General features: G+C 49.6%; 1 pseudogene; it reads right to left on the bottom strand.

Moving 5' to 3' along the window:
- Window positions 1-1,603: 1,603 nt before the first annotated feature.
- LOC136479672 (disease resistance protein RGA2-like) lies at window positions 1,604-16,875 on the bottom strand (annotated as a pseudogene).
- Window positions 16,876-17,075: the final 200 nt, after the last annotated feature.

Here is a 17,075-nt window from a genome sequence, read left to right as displayed (position 1 = left end):
ACCTCTGACGTCTCCCCTTTCAGTTTCCACCACTTTGTTCTTTCAATCTTAGCTTGTTTATCCCTACGGGCACGCACCTGAAAACGAAAGTCTGCCACCAAAAGCTTATGTTGAGAAACAACACACTCCCCTGGTATCACCTTGCAACCCAAAATGCTCGTTTGTCTTTTCTTCTTGCGAGGACAAAGTCAATCTAGCTAGAGTGTTGTCCGCTACTGAAGATCACTAGATGAGATTCTCTCTTTCTAAAGAAAGTGTTGGCTATCATCAGGTCAAAAGCTACCGCGAAGTCCAGAACTTTCTCCCCCTCCTGATTCCTACTACCATACCCAAAACCTCCATGAACTGCCTCGAAACCTGCGCTTGTAGTACCTACATGTCTTTTAAGATCTCCTCCTATAAAAAGTTTCTCACTACTAGGTACAACTCTAATCAGGCCTTCTAAGTCTTCCCAGAACTGTCTCTTAGCACTCTCGTCGAGGCCTACTTGGGGGGCATACGCACTAATTACGTTCAAGACCATATCACCAACGACAAGCTTGACTAAGATAATCCTATCTCCTTGCCTTCTCACTCCCACCACACCATTCTTGAGGCTCTTATCAATCAAAACTCCTACTCCATTTCTATTCGCGACTGTCCTTGTGTACCAAAGCTTGAAACATGTATTGTCCACCTCCTTCGCCTTCTGACCCTTACATTTAGTCTCTTGAACGCATAATATATTTACACGCCTCCTAGTCGCGGTATCAACTAATTCTCTTAACTTACCTATAAGCGACCCTACATTCCAACTACCTAAACGGATCCTAGTTGGTTCGACTAGCTTCCTTACCCTTCGCACCCGTCGACTCAAATGTGAAGACCCTTGCTCATTTTTTACTACACCCGGACGCCGATGTAGTGCGCCATTAAGGAAGCGACGACCCGATCCTTACTCACTTGACACCATGCCCAGATCGCGACACGGCGCGTCACCAAAGGGGTGCCGACCCGGCCCTTACCCATTTAACACCATACCCGGGTTCCGATATAGCGCGTCGCTAGGAGAGTTACGCCCCAACGGTTTTCTTTCGGGTTTAGTCAAAACATTAAAAACTTTCAGCATAGTTTGTATAAAAATGAAACCTCACACAAACACCAGACCCAGAAGCTTTTAAAAAACTAAACATTCGAAACTAAAATGATTTACTAAATTTAAAATCAATTTTCAAACTTTCCAAAAAAAATATGACATATTTTCCTGACAAATATGAAACCAATCCAATGCCATAGTTTATTTTCTGAGTGATTCTAGGAGTCACAAAAACCTAACCTAAAATGTTTGCAAAAAGGGCAAGTCTATAACAGGTAGATCATTCCAAGGGTTGGACATTACCAATGTCATGAACTCATGCGTATGATATGAGATCAAGATTCATTGATGCCAGAGGGAAGATACTGGAGAGTGAGAAATGATTTAGCCGCTGTTGCTAATACGGGTTATTAGGCTAAAATGTCTGTAATATTTCATTTTAGTAATAACGAATATGTATATTAGGATTGAATCACCATATTACCTGTAAAAGAGTGCTAAGAGATGACGTAGAATTACCCATACCACCTAACTCAAAGAGGTAATAGATGCATATGCTCTGTGACGTTGGGCTAGAAGCTCCATATCAACCATCGTTACATCAGGAATATGGGAGATAAGGTGCCAGTCATCCCCCACTCCTTCCTCATAACGCTTGGTCAAGCCACGGCAGCCAAAAGCGTACAATGTCTGCAGGGCTGTAAGACGTTTTATGGACTGGGGCAGGGATTCAAGGGCAGAACGTCCGTAGATACGGAGTGATCGAAGTGCAGATAGTTGTCCGATCCCTTCTGGAAGCAATGTCAATGCATCACATTCTACCAATTCGAGCTGTTGAAGGGAGGTGAGGTGCTGGATCCCCTCAGGCAGCGTGCAAAGAGTGGAACATTCCACGATGTGTAGCAGCTGGAGGGAGGTGAAGTGCTGTAAAACTTGCCAAACCAATGCTGAGCCCGTCACTCTGTGTAGCCTCAGCTCCTTGAGAGTAGGAACTGCCACAAGCACGCTGCAGGAGGATGACACTGGAGGTGTAGGCAGATAGGAGAACAAACTACCTGGGGACAGCAGCTGTTCATTGCTTTCTTCGAATGTCAACCCCAAGCATGGCAGCAACCAGGGTTTCACAAACAATTTTGGGCAGCGTTTTATAATTAGATTGGTCAGCACAGGGAAACAATACTGCACTCCTACCTGTTCCTCACCAGTTTCCAAACCATTTGTAATCCACAGCTCTTCCAAATTAGGCATTCCAATCAACAATAAGTTCTTCAATGACGGCAACTCCACAAGTCCTTGCAGAGACTTCAAGTTCAGCAAGAGTTCGAGTGATAGTTCGGTTAGCCAAAGGAATTTTGGTGGGCTGGTTTGATTTGGCATAATGGATTCCAAACAAGAAGAATCATGTTGCTTCCTCATCCAACATGGCAAATGGGGACCCTGATAACCAATAATTTGTAAGAAGTCAATTCCTGATGGTGGTTCAAGAGAGTCCAGCACGCTCAGGTCTTCAATATCTGACACTAATTCTTCTTCCGTTTCACGAGACCAATTCAATGTCAGCGAATGTATGTTATTCTTCTTCTTCAAGCAAGCTTTGTTGGCTTCACCTGGATCCTTCAGATACTTGAGGTTACAAATTCTCAGCCAACCACTAATCATATCAAGATTTTCAAGCTCTGATTGTCTTGCATCATCTCCACCACATCCCACAACAAACAGGCCAAGCCATCTCAAACGAGTCAGGTGACCAAACCCTGATGGCATACAACGAAGTTTTGAGCAACCATTTAAGTGCAATACTTCGAGCCTTCTTAAGTTTGTTATGCCTTTGGGCAACTCCACAAACTTCATGCAATATTGAAGCTTTATGCATTCCAGAGTACCAATTAATGTGACCCATTTAGGAAGCAAGGTGATATTGGTTCGAGTAAGATCCAGAGTGCGCAATGTACGACAAGAAAAGACACTTGGAAGATCTCTGAGATTATGACAACCAGATAAATTAATTCTATCCATATTTGTATGCTCCCAAGTAATTTTTTGCAGCTGATTGTGCACACATACACAATTGACAATATCAAGCACACTTAACTTTTCAATCTTACCTATGGAACTGGGTATCTCAATGAGTGCGTTGCAGGAATATAGCTGCAAAGATCGCAGATCTTGACAATCACTAATAGATTGAGGTAGACTCCTAAGGTCACTAACCATCAACAGCTCTAGAGTTCTCAGCTTCTTAAGCTTGCCAATAGACTCAGGTAATGTTGAAAAGCCTTTGCACTCCATAACATGAAGTGCCTGCAAGTTCCAACAGCTTGAGATAGCTTGTGGAAATTCCGTGCAATTAATATTACATATCCTTAGGTAACCAAGAAATTCAAACTTTAGTATGAATAGAGGGAATGGTGTATCAGTTGTATAGTCCAGAACAACACTACGGATGTTGCAACACTTCTTCATTGGTTTGTCAAAAGATATGTTACCACCAGAGACATAGAGAGCATGGGCCTTGTCAAATAGGTTACTGGAAACCTTCTCGGTAGTTGAAGTCAAAGATAAATATCGGCATCTGAGAACACAGTTTGGTGCCACATTCTTCTGTAGAGATGTCACCATTTCATGCTGTAAAATTTGTCGAGTGAGATCATGAATCAGGTCGTGCATCTTGTATACTAGTTGACAAGTGAAGATATTTCTTGGTGCATCTTGAAGAAAGCAGAGTTTTGTAAGAGAATCAAAGTAAGCACTTCCAATATCTTCTGGCAGCTCTTCATTCATTGGATTAATGAATCTATGGGCTATCCATTGGGCAATCAAGTGGTCTTTTGTGATTTCATAGCCTTTCGGAAATATAGAGCAAAATGTAAAGCACTGCTTCAGATGATCTGGCAAGTGAAAGTAGCTCAATTTCAGTGATGCAAACACTCTGTCTTTTATACTATCAACACTCCATAAGTTACTTTCTCTTATGGCCCTCCAAGTGTTTATTTCCCTCTTGTCATAGAGGACACCACCTAGAGTTCTGATTGCTAGCAGCACCCCACCACATTTATTCACAATCTCTTTTCCATCCTGTATAAACTAAGACTCCAAATCATCCTCCACCAACCCAGAATTCTCTAGAAACAAGGTCCAACTCTCGACCTCTGACAAGAAAGCCAGGATGAATATATTCCTAGATTTTGCTGCTTCTGCAACCTTTTGATCACGAGTAGTTAGCAGAATCTTGCTTCCAGGTGCTCCACAGTTCACAAGAACCATGAATTGTTCCCAGTCAAGCCGGTCATCATGCCAAGCATCATCCAGGACAAGAAGAAATTTCTTGCCTCTCAATTTGCTTGAAATTGCATGGACATGTGCTGTTGGGCATGGAGATCTGATTTTTGCTCAAGGATAGTTTCAAAAAGCTTGCCGATAAGCTCTTCCACATCAAATTCTTCAGACACAAGAACCCAAAATATTGTAGATTTGAAGTGCTGCTTTATCTTGTCATTGAGAGCGAATAGCTCTCAGGAATTGATTGATAGACTAGCAGCAGTACAGGGTACAATATATAGGCAAGGATCAATAGGGTTTATAGAAACACCCAATCAACGGTGATCCTTGCCTTATCAATGTAATCTATCTATCTTAACCCCTAAGGCAGCCAGCCTAACAGGCTAGGCGCCAGGCCCAAGGCCAGCCCATTAGGGCGCCTATTCTAACCAGGGTTTACAATTTCGGCGAAATATCGTCTTTTTCGCTAAGGTCCGAAATTTTTTTTATCGGTCAAAATTTTTCGGTTAAATTCATCTTTCACTCTAAAATTACACCAAACCACACTAAAATGACCCTCCATATCTAGTCTTATCAAAGCCCTAAATTTCTTCAAATTTATTTAATTTTCTCACTCACACATTGGACGGCACTAGTATATGCAGCTCGCCCACCGTCAGCACACTGTATTACCGCGGCTCTACTTCTGTGATATATTATGTTATTTCGTCGATGTTATATAAATTTATGATGGATGATGGATTATAGAGTTTTTCTAGTGAAATGATGCCAAATTTGTTTAAAACTCAATTTAAATTTATTTAAATTTGAACCGAAATTTTCGAAATTTCCGAAATTTCGTATTTATCGCTGGGGACCGAAATTTTTTTCTTACCAGTATTGTAAACCCTGATTCTAACACGCCCCCGCAGTCGAATCGTCAGCCACTCTGCACGTTTAGACTGGACCTAAACTCCGTGAAAACTGAAGTAGGCAGCCCTTTGGTGAAGATATCTGCATATTGCGAAGAGGTGGGAACATGCAGAACACGAAGATCATCAACGGCGACTCGCTCCCGGACGAAGTGAAGATCGATCTCAATGTGCTTGGTGCGCTGATGCTGAACCGGGTTAGAGGTCATGTAGACGGCACTGATATTGTCATAATACACCAGTGTGGCGCGTCGTAGAGGGGCATGCAGCTCCAGAAGTAGCTGGCGGAGCCAAGTAGCCTTTGCAACTCCGTTGGCCACCGCGCGATACTCGGCTTCAGCACTGGATCTTGACACTGTGTTATGGCGCTTCGAGGACCAGGAAACAAGGTTGTCGCCAAGGAACACCACATAGCCTGAGGTGGACTTGCGAGTGTCTGGACAACCAGCCTAGTCAGCGTCGGTGTAGACGACAAGATCAGTCGAAGTAGACGGTCGCAGCAGGAGACCAAGGTGAAGAGTGCCTCGAACGTAGCGAAGAATCCTCTTCAGGGCAGCAAGGTGAGGCTCACGAGGATCATGCATGTGGAGGCAGACTTGCTGAACTGCATATGCAATGTCTGGGCGGGTGAACGTCAGGTACTGGAGAGCTTCGGCAAGGCTACGGAAGTCTGTAGCATCAGACACAGGGGCCCCATCAGCTGCAACAACCTTCGGATTGGTGTCAACTGGAGTGGAGCACGGCTTGCACTCTATCATCCCTGCACGTTCCAGAATGTCCAACATATACTATCATTGTGAGAGGAGGAGGCCATCACCACTTCGTTGAACCTGCATACCAAGGAAGTGATGCAATGCACCGAGGTCTTTCATGACGAACTCCTGCTGAAGCGCTGAGATAATCCGCCAAAGAAGACCGGGTGAGGAAGCTGTGAGGACAATGTCATCCACATAGAGCAACAGGTAGGCTGTATCTGATCCACGCTGGTAAATAAAAAGTGAGGTGTCTGACTTGGCTTCAACAAACCCAATAGACAGCAGGAATGAGGCCATCCGGCTGTACCGTGCGCGAGGAGCCTACTTCAGGCCATATAGGGATTTCTTCAGAAGACAGACAAAGTCCGGGTGAGCTGGATCTTTGAACCCGGACGGCTGCTGGCAATACACAATCTCAGACAGATTGCCATGAAGGAAGGTGTTCTTCACATCTAGCTGGTGGATGGGCCAACTGTGAGAGAGCGCCAAGGAGAGCATCGTGCGGACAGTAGCGGGCTTCACCACAGGACTGAACGTCTCATCGAAGTCAACACCAGGCCGCTAGGTAAAGCCACGAAGAACCCAGCGTGCCTTGTACCGCTCAAGGGAGCCATCGGACTCAAACTTGTGCTTGAAAATCCACTTGCCAGTGACGACGTTGGCCCGAGGAGGTCGAGGCACGAGGTCCCAAGTGTGATTCTGCAAGAGAGCACTGTGTTCTTCTTCCATAGCCGCTCGCCAATTGGGGTCAGTGAGAGCGCTACGAAAGGTCTTTGGCACTGCAGAGAGGGGGCGGCGTGGTAGGCGGTAGGCATCCGATAGCTGCTCTTCGACCGCGTGCCCATAGCGTGCTGGTTCATCACTGGAGTGACAACAACGGCGCCCTTGGGTAGTGTGGGGGTATTAACCCCTATACCCTTACGGCTAGGCTTGGGCTAGCCCGGATCAGGGGGTCTGGTCCACTAGAAGATGACGCGCGGCCCGGCCAGCCTGTTCGGAATCCCGCGCAAGGAATCAAGGCAGATTTGGAGATCAAGCAAGATCCTGGTCGGTTAGAATAGGAATCCTTATCCGGACACCTATGGCAATTGTAACTGGCTAGGATTAGTTTCCAGATCTGTAACCCTGCCCCCCGGACTATATAAGGCGGGCAGGGGACCCCTCTAAAAAACATCTCTCATTGACATACAACAATACAATCAGACGCAGGACGTAGGTATTATGCCTTCGCGGCGGCCGAACCTGGATAAAACCTCGTGTTTGTCTTGTGCGTCACCGTCTTGTTTGTGGCTTGCGCATCTGTCTACCGACAATCTACTACCTTGGGCATACCCCTAGGTAGACTGCCGACCATATTTCATCGATAGTGGCGCGCCAGGTAGGGGGTGTGCGTACTGCTCTCTAAGCGAACAAGATGGTCATCATCTCCGGCTCCGTGGCTACGCCGAACGGCCTCACGTTCACCGTCGGCCAGATCACCTAGACCACTGGCTCCGACGACTTCATCGCCATGATCACGGAGGAGGCATGGATTCAATCCGCATCGACCACTGCTTCACCTGCATCGGCTACGGCTCTGACCACGGTGGATCTGGCTCCGACCACGTTCGCATCGCCTTCAGCCACGCCGACAACCTGTCGTCCGCTCCCTCGCTATAAAGGGAAGCAGATCGACAACACCAACCTGCTCGACTCCATCGATCGGGTTGGCACCAAACTTGCTGAAACCCTAACTCTGGTAAGTTCAATTCAAAGTCAACCTAATGAGCAGGTAACCGCTACCCACAACAGATCTACCCGACCAGCTCGGGCCGGTCGTCCTGCACGACTCGGTACAGATCTCGTGGTCACATCTACTCCTGAAGGGCGCTCCGCTCGTCGCCGGCCAGCCTCCGCGACGGGTCTCTGGCTCTCTGAGTACAAAGCCTCGACGGAGAACTACCAGGCCCAGCCCTACGGCCTACGAAATGCTACCTCCAACTACGCGTACAATATACAACGCTGCTTGGATCTGTGTTTTAAACATCGACCTCGGCCAAAGCCACGCAACTTCGTCAACATGGTCCGGATTGAGGATTATCAAGAAGGATCAGTCCACATAGTTCAAGAGGGTGGCTCAAGCTCTTCGTCCGGCATCGCATCTAATGCCTTCGTTCGCACCGAGCTCCAGCATCATGACAATGAAGGCGTTGAATACGATCTAGATATCCCAGACCACGCCCTGGGATACCCACGATTCATGTCCTTCCCACCAAGGCGAGGAGACTTGATCAATGTTGTCAATAATGACGAACCACCGGCAGTCGGTGAGACAGAACAAGAAAGGCTGGCACGTGAAGCACGCAATATTGACCGGTTTAATCGCCGACAAATCGAAGCCGAGGCAGAAGAGGAGGCCCGACGCATAAGGGTCCAGCCACGCGATCTTAACAATGCCTTTGACAGGGTGGGGGACAAGCAGGTCTTTAGGACTCCAAGCGCCAACGTAGCTGTTGCTATGGCCACAATGCAACGACTACCCAACACCCCGGAAACACAGGCAGTTCGTGATGATATACAAGCTTACCTGACGGCTGCTATGGCCCAGACCGTAGAGATTGTAAATCAAGCCCGGGCTCCATCTGTCTCAGTCGAATCAAGCCACAGCCGCCAGTACTCAAGTCGATCACAGCCACCCAACCAACGTGGTTCGCGCAACAACGACCCATCAGACAACCATCAAGGCGAAAACGGTGGCCATGATGGTGGTCGGGACGACAACCGCTGTCGGGATGACAACCGTCGCGACTTCTGGGACGGCAACCGCCGAGACAACCGCGATAATCGCCGTGATAACCATGGTCGCAGGGTTAATCAGGGTGGCAACCAAGATCGCCGTGATGGCAATAACGATCTCTGCCATTACCTCGGAGAACGCGATCTGCGCGATCACATCAACCAAAGAGCCAACGATCGTGCATCCCACGAAAGCTATCGCTGTATGGAATATGATACTGCCCACGACCCTCCGGGTTTGAAGCAGTTTACTCCGCATCTTCGCCAAGTCATATGGCCCAAGAACTTCAAGCTCGAAAAACTTCAGAAGTACGACGGCAAGGAGAACCCTGAATTATGGGTCATGCTCTACGAAACCGCGTGCAGATCAGCCATGGCTGACGAGCATGTCATGTCTAACTACTTCCTAGTCGCTGTTGGCCATGCAGGTCACCAATGGCTGGTCAGCTTGCCGGCGAACTACTTTGATTCTTGGCAAGAGCTCAAGCAAGCTTTCATCAACAACTTCATTACCACTTGCGAGCAACCCGGCAACAAATATGATCTGCAGCGGATTCGAGACCGGAGAGATGAGCCACTACGCGAGTATGTCCGATGTTTCTTGGAGATGCGCATCAAGGTCCCATCATTCTCCGACAACGAGGCAATCGAGGCTTTCATCACTAGTCTCCGCTTCCATGATGCCTTACGGGACAAGCTCCTCCGCAAGAGACCTGAATCAGTCACAGCGCTCCTGGCCACTGCCAAGAAATATGCAGATGCCGACGATGCTAAAAAGATAATCATCGAAGAAGCAGCAAGGGCTCCACGCTCCGACCACCCCCCACACCGCGACGACTACCGCGGCAACCGTGGTCGGAATGACAATTTTGATCGCCGCAACCAGCGCAACGACCCCCGTGACCACCGCGACCAGCGTAATCAGCGGTGTAATCGCCGTGACGATTACAGGGGCAAGCATCCTCGGGAAGACGACGGTGAGGTCAACACCGTTAAGAAAGGTGGCGGACGTCGCAACTACGAAGAAGACTACGCCAAAGCACTGAAAGGACCCTGCCAGCTCCACCCCACGTCAAACCATACCATGGAGAATTGCCATGTTCTCAAGTCTATCTACACGTGTCAACAGGCTCTGGATATGTCCGACAAGCCTAACGACACAGGGGAACAACGCAACGAGGACAACGATGATGAAGACGCAGATCCCCGTCACAAGTACGACAAGCCAACCGATCGTGTCCACACCATCATTGGAGGCAAAGTGTCCATCGAGACTAAACGAGAACGCAAACTACTCGCCCGCACCTGCTTGAACGTGGCCAACACCAACAACCTCATCGCCGATCCGTGGCTCCCTCCTTGGTCTCACCACGAGATCTCCTTCAGCAGAAAGGACCAATGGGCCGCAATACCTAAGCCAGGATGTTTTCCTCTGGCCCTTGATCCTTGTATCAACAGGGTCCAATTCGACAGAGTGCTGATTGACGGCGGTAGCTCCATTGATATACTGTTCAAGAACAATTTGCCAGCTCTGAAGATAATGCTGGCTGATCTCAAGCCATACGAGGCACAGTTCTGGGGTGTTCTCCCCGGACAGAGCTCTACTCCTCTTGGGCAGATCACGCTACCTATGCAATTTGGTACCCCAGACCACTTCTGCACCGACTACGTCAACTTCGTGGTCGCTGACTTCGAAGGCACCTACCATACTATCCTTGGTCGACCAGCGCTCACCAAGTTCATGGCCATACCTCACTACAGGTATTTGGTGCTCAAGATGCCTACTAAGAAGGGGGTTCTAACTCTCAAGGGCAACGTGTACGCAGCTTACACCTGCGAGGATGACAGCTTCAAAATAGCAGAGGCTCACGACCTCTCTATTCACATGGCCAAGACCATGCTCGACGCCAAGAAGACCCCGGCCGACCACCTAGAGATCCCAGAGCTCGAGGCCCCACGCAAGAACGTCAAGTCCAAAGAGCACAAAATGATCCAGCTGGTCAACGGTGATCCCAGCAAAACGGCCCTTATCGGGGCCAACCTGGATCCTAAATAGGAAGACGCGCTCGTCAGGTTCTTGAGGAGCAACGTGAGCGTGTTCACATGGAAACCTGCTGACATGCCCGGTGTACTTCGGAACTTGATCGAGCACTCCTTAAATGTCGACGGCAAGGCCAAACCTATCAAGCAGAAGCTACGACGGTTCGCTCACGACAAAAAGGAGGCGATTAGGGTAGAAGTTACACGGCTTTTGGCAGCCGGATTTATTAAAGAAGTGTATCATCCGGAGTGGTTAGCCAACCCAGTTCTTATATGCAAAAAGAATAATGAATGGAGAATGTGTGTTGATTACACTGATCTCAACAAACACTGCCCTAAAGACCCCTTCGGCTTACCTCGCATAGACGAGGTCGTAGATTCAACGGCCGGTTGCGAGCTGCTTTCCTTTCTCGATTGCTACTCTGGTTATCACCAGATCACTCTCAAAAAGGACGACCAGATCAAGACATCGTCCGTCACGCCTTTCGGCGCTTACTGCTACACAACCATGTCGTTCGGGCTCAAGAACGCCGGGGCTACCTACCAACGCGCCATATAGGCCTGCCTCAAAGACGAGATAAAAGACAACCTTGTCGAGGCTTATGTTGATGACGTAGTTGTCAAAACCAAGGAAGCATGTACCCTTGTTGACAACCTCGAACGCACCTTTGCAGCCCTTAATACATTCCAATAGAAATTAAACCCAAAGAAGTGCATCTTTGGTGTTCCTTCTGGCATACTACTTGGCAACGTCGTCAGTCACGACGGCATACGCCCTAACCCGGAGAAAGTCAAAGCTGTCTTGGACATGAAGCCGCCCAAAAAGGTGAAGGATGTTCAGAAGCTTACCGGATGCATGGCCGCTCTCAGTCATTTCATATCAAGACTAGGCGAAAAAGGATTACCATTCTTTAAACTGCTCAAAGCATCCGAGAAGTTTGAGTGGTCGGAGGAAGCAGACGCTGCCTTCACACAGCTAAAACAATACCTTACGTCACCTCCGGTCCTCACTGCTCCCAGAGAAGATGAAACCCTCCTGCTTTACATTGCGCAGACCACTACAGGGGCGGCCGGTGCAGGAGCAGCCGGAGTAGGCGGTGTCGGGATGGCTGGTACAGGAGTAGCCAGCGGTCGAGGTCGACACGTGTAGTGGTACGTGAAGGCCCGATCCGATCGGAGAGGTGGGAACCTCGGGGGGGTCCTGTGCCTGCACATAGGGCAGGTGGGATGTAGAGCGAGGAGGCCTCTCCAGGCGTGCTAGGTAACGCTGTGGCCGCGCGTGGCGCGGTAGGTGTCCCCGACGCCCACAGTGCTGGTGGAATGTAGAGCGCGGGCGCCGGTGGATCATCAGCATCATCAGCAGGCAGGGGAGCCCAAGGCACAGTTGTAGTGGGACCAGCAGGGGCGCTGGAGACATCAGCGGTGCTAGGGTGGTGTTCCTGCAGACAAAAACTTGTGCATCGGTCCAATAGGAGGGAGCACAGGGTCAATAGTATCGTTATCGAGGAACTGTAGGTCCGCTGGAGCACTAGGACCATGGCGCTCAGCAAAGGGAAAGGCTATTTCATCGAAGATCACGTGCCGGGAGACGATGACTCTATTGGAGGAGAGGTCAAGGCAGCGGTACCCTTTGTGATGAGCAGAATAGCCTAGGAAGACACACAGGACAGACCTAGGGGCGAGTTTGTGGGGTGCAGTAGCCGACATGTTTGGGTAACATTTGCAACCGAAGACTCGTAGATGATCATATGCTGGTGGCGTTCCGAACAGGGCAAGGTGCAGCATGGAAAACTATAGAGTCTTGGTAGGTAGTATGTTGAGCAGAACAGTGGCTGTAGAGAGGGCCTCTACCCAGTAGGACGGAGGCTTGGACGCCTGAAAGAGCAGTGAGCGAACAACATTATTGATGGAGCGAATAATGCGTTCAGCTTTACCGTTTTGAGACAATGTGTAGGGACAGGACATGCAAAGGTGGATGCACTGAGCGAGGAAAAACTGATGGGAGCTAGAGTTGTCAAACTCTCTCCCATTGTCGCACTGAACAGCCTTGACCCGGGCACCAAACTGGGTGGAGGCGTGAGCGATGAAGTGAGCAAGCGTGCTGAAAGTGTCAGATTTAAGCCGCAAAGGAAACGTCCACAAATAATGAGTGCAATCATCAAGTATGACCAAGTAGTATTTATAACCAGAAATGCTGACAACTGGAGAGGTCCATAAATCACAATGTATAAGATCAAACTTCCTAGAAGCACGAGAGGTGGACTCATGAAAGGGCAAATGAACATGACACCCTAACTGACAAGCATGACATAACTCTGAGCAATCCTGAATATGACAGGAGACACTAAACGCGAGCTTCGACAACGCCTCATGACCGGGGTGGCCAAGACGCCAATGCCACAACGGGGAGGAAGCCTGGGCGACAAGGGAGTGTGCTGGGGGTAGGCGCAGAGGGTATAGCAGCCTAGAGCTATTACACCTGACGATCTCGGTCCGAGATGGAAGAACCTTCACAGAACAACCAGCGGGGTCAAACTCAATAGAATAATTATTGTCGGTAGTAAATTGGCGAACAGAGATAAGATTCTTAATAATTTGTGGTGACACAAGGATAGTATTAAGACGTAAATTACGAGACAACTCTGTAGAGCCAGTGGCCGTGACAGGAAGAAGAGAGCCATTACCGACAACAATGGATGAAGGAGTAGGGTACCGCGGGAGAAGAACATGTGAAAGAGAGGAGGACTGAGATGTCATATGTGAAGTAGCACCTGAGTCGAAGTACCACTCGTTGGATGTAGGAGGGGTCAGCGACGTTGTGCTGAAGGCGGAGGCGAGGGCCGTCGGGTCCCAAGAGGGGAGGCCGGCCACCAGGTTGTAATACCCAGGGGCGACCCACTGTCCAGTGCCATCAGGAGCAGGGAGGGCAGTGGCCTGCTGGTGAGCAGCAAGGGCGTGCTGCTGCTGTTGGGCGAGGAAGGCCTGCTGCTGCACGTGTTGTTGTGCCTGCTGCTACGCCTGCAAGTGAGGAGGCACTGGGATGGGTGCCAGCGGTGGACGAGGTCCCCCTGGCCACATCTGAATGGTCCCGGTCCAGGGGTTGTAGACGCTGGGCCATGGCCACCCACCGGCCGCCTGCTGCTGCATTCCAGCAGGGTGCTGCTGCTGTTGTGCGCCACCAGTGGGGCGTGACCCCTGTCCAGGAGGGCCACCGCCGCTGTTGCCTTTGCCGCCACCGCCGCGCTTGCTGCGACGGTTGTTAGATGGCTTGGAGTTCCCACCAGCGCCCGTGCCGGAGGACGCAGGGGCAGGGCTGGGAGTGGTGGAGGCGGCGAGCGCAGTGGCAGGTGCGTCCTTGAGGGTCTCCATGGTGAGTTCCTCGAGGATGAGGTCGTCACGAGCCTCCAGGAAGGTGGGGAACGGTCGAGCACGACGAAGGAGCGTCCCAGCGTGGCTGAAGCGCTCGTTGAGGCCACGGATCACGTTGAGGATGAGCGTGCGGTTGGTGACGACCTCCCCAAGGGCCGTGAGATCATCGGCCATCTTTTTCAGCTTGCGGCAGTAGTCGGTGATGGAGAGGTCGCCCTGGACGAAGTTGCGAAACCACGTCTCGAGGTGGATGGAGCGAGCCTCGCGGTTGCCAAGGAACTACGACTCGACGGTGAGCCAGGCATGCCGAACGGTGGAGCCCTGGGCGGAGATGATCTCGCCAAGGTCGTCGGTGAGCGTGGCGATGATCCAGGACTTGACGACGCAGTCCATCCGAGCCCAATCAGGAGGAATTGGGGCTGGAGGTTCCTCTCGAACGTGATCCTGGAGGGAGAACTTGCCGAGGATGCGAAGAAACTGATCACGCCAGCGGTTGAAGTTACCGGAATCGATGTCGAGGATGGTGGTGATGTGGTTCCGAATGTTGCTGACCGCAACAGCCTGAGCATGGAGCTGCAGAAGGGCAACAGCCTCGTGATGCAGCATGGCAGCCTGAAGATCGGGTGGCGGCGCTGAAGTGCCTCCAGGTGCGGCGCCAGAGGGTTCCGGAGCAACGGCGGCAGCAGCGGCTGCCCGCTCCTTGGCAGCGAGCGCCAGTGCCTCGCTAGCGCGCTGGGCGACGGCGTCGCGATCCTTAGTCGCGGTTGTGGCCTCCTCCTCGGCCTGTAGGGCGTGTGCTAGGGCAGCATCACGCGCAGCTTGACGCTCGCGTTCGAGACGCTGAGCACCGGCGGCAGCCTCGTTGGCCTTCTCCGCGGCGAGGCGTTGGGCGACGACGTCTGCCTGGATGGTGGCAGAGGAGGCGTCCAGATCGTCCCCAGCCCTGGGGGTTGCTGGAGGGGTGGAGGGCATGGTGGCACAGCACGGTGGGTACCGGCGCGCAGAGGGGCGCAGCGCGGCGAGGGGCCGGCGCGCGTGGAGTGGGTAGCGGAAGAGGAGACCTAAACCTAGGCATCTGATACCATGAGAGCGAATAGGTCTCATGAATTGATTGATAGACTAGCAGCGGTACAGGGTATAATATATAGGCAAGGATCAATAGGGTTTATAGAAACACCCAATCAACGGTGATCCTTGCCTTATCAATATAATCTATCTATCTTAACCCCTAAGGCAGCCAGCCTAACAGGCTAGGCGCCTGGCCCAAGGCCAGCCCATTAGGGCGCCTATTCTAACAGTCATCTTGGCAGATTTGTTTGGCCAGCATAGTTTTGCCAGACCCACCTAACCCGACAATAGAAACAATCCAGTCATTCTCTCCTTCATTAGATTCTATAAGCTTTGTTATGATGCCATCCTTCTCCAGATTCCTTATGGGTATTCTCGATTGTTCAACATTGCTCAACAAGTACAGCTCCCCATTTGTCCTCTTTTTACTTGGAACATGCTGATAAGAAGGCAAATTATTCAGTATAGTAGTGATATCGCTTCTTTGCTTTACAATTTCAGAGAATCTATGTTTAATTGCCTTGATCTTATGAGCCACCTTGCGTCAGAATAGAAATGACTTTGGTTTTGCACAGAAATAATCAGCTATAGAACAGTTATCACCGTTGATGCCCATCTTGTGTTTCTCGGCCTCTATCAAGACTTCATTTAGTAAATCATCGATATCATAAGCAACATTTAAAATCCATTGACAGGATGGCTCACTCTCTATTCTATCACGAACTATGAACAGCCAGCTTGTAATCTCCACAAGTATATCTTGCAGCTCAGAGATGTCTTTTGTTACACCCATTATGGAGGCAAATTCACTGGCAATCAGTGGAACTAACTTGCTGCCTACGACTTTCAGCAGTCCAGATGCTAAGGCAGCCTCTAGTCCGGTCATATTTCATAAACACTCTTGTGAAGTCCCTGTGAATGAAATTGCAACCAACAGTCATACTTAGTTTTACAAGCTTCTACGATACTGCTACTGTTAATGTACAAACATTAATTGTCAACAAGAGAATAAATAAAGTTATGAAATAACTGTTTGCATGTTTGAGAAAATACAGGGATATATGTATAATATCATCACCAACCACAAGGATATATGTGAGAATACAGTCAAAGATCAGCATACCAAAGGCTCCAGAAAATCTGAGCAACGGCAATCAGACGTCTGGTATGTACAGAACTCACTGATAAGATTCATAAGGGGGAAAAATCGACTTGGTTACTGAGCAAACCACATGAGATTGATGTGCAGAACTATTCATCAGACATTGTGCTGGATCGAAGTAGGTACCTCGAATTTCAGCTCAGACAGCTTCTTTCTTCTACTCCATAACTCGAGACATGACACTGCATTTCACACTCTAAAAATCACAGAACTTCTGGGTTCAGGAGAATCAGGATGCCGGATGCAGAGCCGCAGAAGGTAGGTGATGCAGCTTATCGAGACAGCAGAGAGAAAAATGGTGCCTTTGGTAGCTCCAAACCTCCAGTGGTAGTGAAGTGAAGCCAGTTGTGTCCTATAACTTTAGTGAGGAAGAGGCATTTCAACAAGTCTGTGAACAAAGCGAAACTTCCCTGCCAAACACAAGTCTAGTCAATAATGATAAAGAAAGGCAGAGCGAAACTTCCCTGGCCAACAAAAGTCTAGTCAATAATGATAAAGAAAAGCAAAGCGAAACATCCTGCCAAACGAAAGCTTGAAACTGTACCCGGGCATCAGAGTGGTGGGGCATGAACAGCACCTCCACTGCTAAAGGCTAAAGCACTACTCTTGCTAGTACTTGTTGTCGATAGAAAGTAGTGGAC

This window comes from Miscanthus floridulus, chromosome 9, assembly GCF_019320115.1.
Source record: "Miscanthus floridulus cultivar M001 chromosome 9, ASM1932011v1, whole genome shotgun sequence".
Classification (NCBI taxonomy): domain Eukaryota; kingdom Viridiplantae; phylum Streptophyta; class Magnoliopsida; order Poales; family Poaceae; genus Miscanthus; species Miscanthus floridulus.
Note: the sequence above shows the minus strand (reverse complement) of the source record. Positions and strands in the feature narration are given on the sequence as shown.